At 41.9% G+C, this 5,493-nt stretch overlaps 1 pseudogene; it reads right to left on the bottom strand.

The window, feature by feature from the left end:
- Positions 1-578: 578 nt before the first annotated feature.
- LOC129031131 (large ribosomal subunit protein eL21-like) lies at positions 579-1,066 on the bottom strand (annotated as a pseudogene).
- Positions 1,067-5,493: the final 4,427 nt, after the last annotated feature.

Raw genomic sequence — 5,493 nt, 5'->3', positions numbered from 1 at the left:
TTTTTTTTTTTTTTTTTGAGATAGAGTCTTGCTCTGTCGCCTAGGCTGGAGTACAGTGGTGTGATCTCAGCTCACTGCAACTTCCACCTCTCGAGTTCAAGTGATTCTCATGCCTCAGCCTCACAGTAGCTGAGATTACACGCATGTGCCACCAAGCCCAGCTAATTTTTATATTTTTAGTAGGGACGGGGCTTTGCCATGTTGGCCAGGCTGGTCTCAAACTCCTGGCCTCAAGTGATCCGCCCTCCTGGGTTTCCCAAAAAGCTGGGATTTCAGGTGTGACCCACTACGCCCAGCCCCATGATGATTTAGAGGGACTATCTTCAAACCATTACAAATAGTTCATAAATAACATCTGGCCGTTTTCTAACCAATTGAGTAATTTGTTGCAAAATAAGCTACCTCACATCTTTCAGCAAGAAAAACTTTAAATTAGAATAGTAAAGATATTACACAATGAATTAGGACACAATTAAAATTTGCTTTAAATATATCTTTGTGGGAGATGACACCACACCTCTACTCAATGAAGAGAAACATTTTTATAGTCCAGAGGTCTTTGATATTTTAAACATCTATTAAGCCATGAATTCATAGGGAATAGGTTCCAGCAGCTCAGGCTCCTTCCCATTGGTTCTCACAAAGTGTGTTTCTCTGGGTGGAGCAGGCTGGCACTTTAGCTGAACCCGGGTAGCTTTCTCTTTGGCTTCCTTCTTTTTCTGATCATTTTCCTTCATGTGTTTCAGGAAACTATCAGGGCTGTTAGAATGTTTAGCGTGCTCAATACGCATATTAATTTTCTTGGCAAGAATCTTGCCCTTAGCTTGTTTGTTTATAAGAATGCCAACAGTACGCTGGGGAACATTGTAGACTCTCCCAGTTTTGCCATGGTTAACATTTGTGGGGGCATTCCTTTTTGAACAGTATCCATTTTCTTGATGTCTACAATATCACCTTTCTTATAGATTCACATATATGTGGCCAAAGGAAAAACCCCATGTTTTCTAAAAGGCCTAGAGAACATATATCTGGTGCCTCTCCTCTTTTCCTCTGTGTTCATCATTTTGGCAAATTACTGGAAGATGGAGGTTCCAGCCGAAAGGAAATAGCAGAACTTTCTATATGGTGTGTTCTGAGTGGGTCTCAGAGGTTTTAAACACTCAGCCCTGAAGAGGCCAAGGCAGATGGGTGAGAAGTGGACATGGGGCTGCTGGAGGCCCTGGCCAGGTTGCCTCCGGTCATAAGCATTCTGATCTCTCCTTTTTGTTGTTTTTGAGTATGGTCTCACTCTGTCACCCAGGCTAGAGTAAATAGTGGTGCGAACGTGGCTTACTGCAGCCTCAACCTTCCGTGCTCAAGCGATCCTCCCACCTCGGCCTCCCAAAGTGCTGGGATTACCGGCATGCATCACCATGTCCAGCCCTATTTCCATGTCTTTACCCTACTGTGCCATTGAGGTATTTTGCCATTGAGGTATTGGGGAGACAAAATAATCTCCAGTCAAGAATCACTACTCTAGGGCCTGAAATCCTGTCTTTAAACTTCTGCCTGATGCCCAGAGTCCTGGTATCTGTAGACAAAACCTCCTAATACCAAACACGAGGCAATTTCTCCAAATCTAGCTTATTCCTGGCGTTCCCATTGCCATGCCCCGCTGTCCTGGGAAGATGCTGCTGTAATTCTCACAGCCTGTTTCTCATGCCAACAGCTTGGCTGGACTGTCGGTTGCTCTTTAGGGAGATACCATTTTCTCTGACTTGAGCAAGTGACCCTTTATCCCCCATAAGAAGATTTCCTGTGGGGATGGGGTGGGGCTGGTTTCGGTCTTTGAATCTGTCCTGTTGAGATCCAGTTAGTTCTTCCAAGAGTGGCTGTGTCATGAGACATGACAGTGAGAATGTGTTTGTTTTCCTTGAGAAAGTAATCTTCCCAGTGGTTTTATGTGAGAGAGCCTGTCCTTTTCCTATGGAAGAGGACATGGAGTTTTCTGAAGGGGATAAATTGCCCCATTTGACTGTGTAACAAGTCAGTTGGGAATGAGCAGCAGAACCACAGAACTGCGGCCTTAATAGATGCCAGCAGTACAAAGGTGGGGAGCTTAATAAGAGCCTTAGAGAGGGGGAGAGAGTGACTGGTTGACTGAAAGCTTAGAGCAGAGAACAGAAGGAGGGAAAAAACATTGTGTAATGCTTTTCATAGAGAAAATGTCTAAGAACCACAGGGTGGGGAGCAAGAGAAAAAGTATAGAACAAATTGCACCTTGCACTATCCTAAACTTGGCCTAGTTAATTACAGTGGGATGGGGGTGCCAAGAGGGCCCAGAGCCTGAGACAGATATGACAATGGGTGGAAATCCACTCAAGTATGTAAGAAATGGTATCCGTGGCTTTAACATGTGAGAAGATTATTCCTCTCTCATGGGAAAACACGGCAGCTTTCTTTTGCTAGGTAGTCAAGGGCTTAGGTTTCTTCTCTCTTGTTCTGTGATGTGTTGGGTGTTGCCTTTATCTTCATGAACAAGATGACCCACTCCCACTCCCATATTCCTGCTAGCAGAAAAAGCGAAAGAAGAGAATCATATGTCTTCATCTTAAACGCGTAACCCAGAAGTTATACACATCATTTTGACTCGCATTCCATTGGCCAAAACCTAGTCATCTGGCTAATATGGTCACACCTAGCTGCAAAGGAAGCTGGAGATTCTGGGAGGCCATGTGCTCAGATAAAAGCGGGGGTTTTCTCTGAGAAATTTCTCTACCACCACTAACCTGAGTGCTTCTTGTCCTCAATCTTCTTCCCTTTCCTCCAAATTCAATTTCCTAAAAGCCCAGAGAACACATCTGGCAGACCCATCCTCAGAAGACAGAAGATGAAAAAGAGGTGGCAAAGATGGGATCCTCTTTAACAACAAGGGGTTGCTAAATAGTTAGATTTTGTTACCACTAAAAGAAAGGGGACATTAAGTGTCATCAGGAAAGCCAAGTGATACTTGGGGTCCTCTCCTGGGATACCCACTTCTACCAGAAGAGTGACCAGCTAGTCATTGTGATGAAACTCTAGAGAAAATTCAGAGGCAATGCTGTGGGCTTTTGGCCAGTGAGGGGCACAGGCTTGTTGAGTTGGGACCTGAAGTACATCCAGTGTTCTAAGGCAATCACCCCTAGGAACACTCATCTTCCAAAAGGAGTGAAATTTTATTTATGGAAGCCAGCACTTCTCTGGGGCTGAAAGAGTTAGAGACCTAATGGGGAAATGTATTTGGCCACATTGGAAGAGATGCTTCATTATACCCAGAGACTCTCAATTCTGTGGGCTATTGTCTGTCAACTGGAAGATCGCAGCAGTCTAGCCTTTAACCGGGGGTCTGTGTTTGCCAAACATCACAGGATTTTTTTTTTTTTTTAAGAGATGGGGTTCTCACTTGTTGCCCAGGCTGACCTTGAACTCCGGGGCTCAAGTGATCCTCCCGCCTCAACCTTGAGAGTAGCTAGGACTACAGGAACATGCCACTACTCCTGGCTAATCACAAGATTTTAAAAGCAGTAAAGACAGAAATGGAGTTAGAAAGGAACTATTTATATAAAAAATATTTTAACACAGTATATGTAATTTTGTAAGATTATATATCTTATTTTACATGTAAATAAACTTTTTATTTTAGTTTTACATTTATAGAAAAATTGAAAAGATAGTGTACATAGTTCCAATATGTATCTTCTATTTTTAAATGAAGGCATTTCAATTCTGAACATTTTAACAGGAAATTAGGAACAAAAACTAATTGGTAATACAAAATTTTAATAGGTACCATTTTCTATTCCACTTCCTGAACATGAGATTTTTAGAAAATCACTTAATGTCTTTGAATCTCAGTTTTCTCACTTATAAAACAGAGATTTCACAGAGTTGCTATGGTGACAACATAATGAAGTACATGTGAAATGTCTGCATACGGATACAATGTAAATTCTGCAACACTGATCAAATCTTAGTTCTAGTAATTATTCTGCAGTACCCTCTAGTATTTTAACTGATCGGGCACAGTATGTGAGTTGACAAGCAGGGTTTAATGTGCTTAATTAGCTTGTTGTAGGGTGGGCTGCCATCTTACTAATGAGGGGTTGCTAAACTGATGTTGGGGAAAAAAAACTAGAAACTATTAAACAATTAAATTTCCACTTGTAAAACAAGTGGAGTAATTTCACTATGAAAATAAATATAAAATTTTAGATGATTTAATAGCTTTCCCCAAGGAAAACATATTTTATATGACTCAGAAAGGATATAAAGAAGAAATCATTCTTGGCTGGGGATAGTGGCTCATGCCTGTAATCCCAGCACTTTGGAAGGCTCAGACGGGCAGAATTGCCTGAGCCCAGGAGTTTGAGGCAAGCCTGGGCAACATGGCAAAACCCCATCTCTACCAAAAATAGAAAAACTAGCTGGGCGTGGTGGTGCATGCATGTAGTCCCAACCACTCAGGAGGCTTAGGCAGGAGGATCATTTGAACCTGGAAGGTGGAGGTTGCAGTGAGCTGAGATCACACCACTGCACTATGGCCTGAGTGACAAAGCTGTTTTTTTTCCTGTCTGAAAAAAAAAAAAAAAAAAAAAAAGAAAGAAAGAAAAGAAAAAGAAAGAAAAAAGGAAAAATAAAAGTAAAGAATTAGTTCTTAAGAGTGTCTTGGATTGACTATGCCTGCTTCCTAGGATGAGGGGCAGTGAAATTGAACAAGATTTGTGTCTGGAAATGAGGTATAGAATTTTATGAGACAGAAGAAATGAGAATTTCCCTAATTTGCTGAGGCATCTGGAGGTGTTTGTCACAGATTTTTAATAATGATTGTATCTGGGTAAGGAGATACAGGAGTGATTTTTTTCTACTTTTCAATATGTCCAAATTTTCTACAAGGCACATGCATTTTTCTTTTCTTTCCTGTTTTTTTTTTTTTAGGCTTAGTCTTGCTCTGTCACCCAGGCTGGAGTGCAATGGCACAATCTTGGCTCACTGCAACCTCCACCTCTCAGGTTCAAGCAATTCTCCTGCCTCAGCCTCCTGACTAGCTGAGACTACAGGCACCTGCCACCACGCCCAGCTAATTTTTTGTATTTTTAGTAGAGACAGGGTTTCACCATGTTGGCCAGGTTGGTCTCGAACTCCTGACCTCAGGTAATCCACCCGCCTTGGCCTTGCAAAGTGCTGGGATTACAGGTGTGAGCCACTGCGCCTGGAGCATTTTTCTGTTGTGATACTATTTATACTATTTAAAAAAAAAACTTTATTTTTGACAACATGAATGATCCTGGAGGACATTACGTTAAGTGAAATAAACCAGGCACAGAAAGGCAAGTACTGCATAATCTCACTCATAAGTGGACTCTTAAAAAGTCAACGTCATAGAAGCAGAGAGTAGTTAGTGGTTACCAGAGGCTGGGAAGGAGTGGGAATCTGGAGAGATGTTGGTCAAAGGATACAAAATATCGGTTAGATAGG

The sequence above is a fragment of the Pongo pygmaeus genome, chromosome 11, assembly GCF_028885625.2.
Source record: "Pongo pygmaeus isolate AG05252 chromosome 11, NHGRI_mPonPyg2-v2.0_pri, whole genome shotgun sequence".
NCBI lineage: Eukaryota > Metazoa > Chordata > Mammalia > Primates > Hominidae > Pongo > Pongo pygmaeus.
This window is presented reverse-complemented; position numbering and strand designations above follow the sequence as displayed.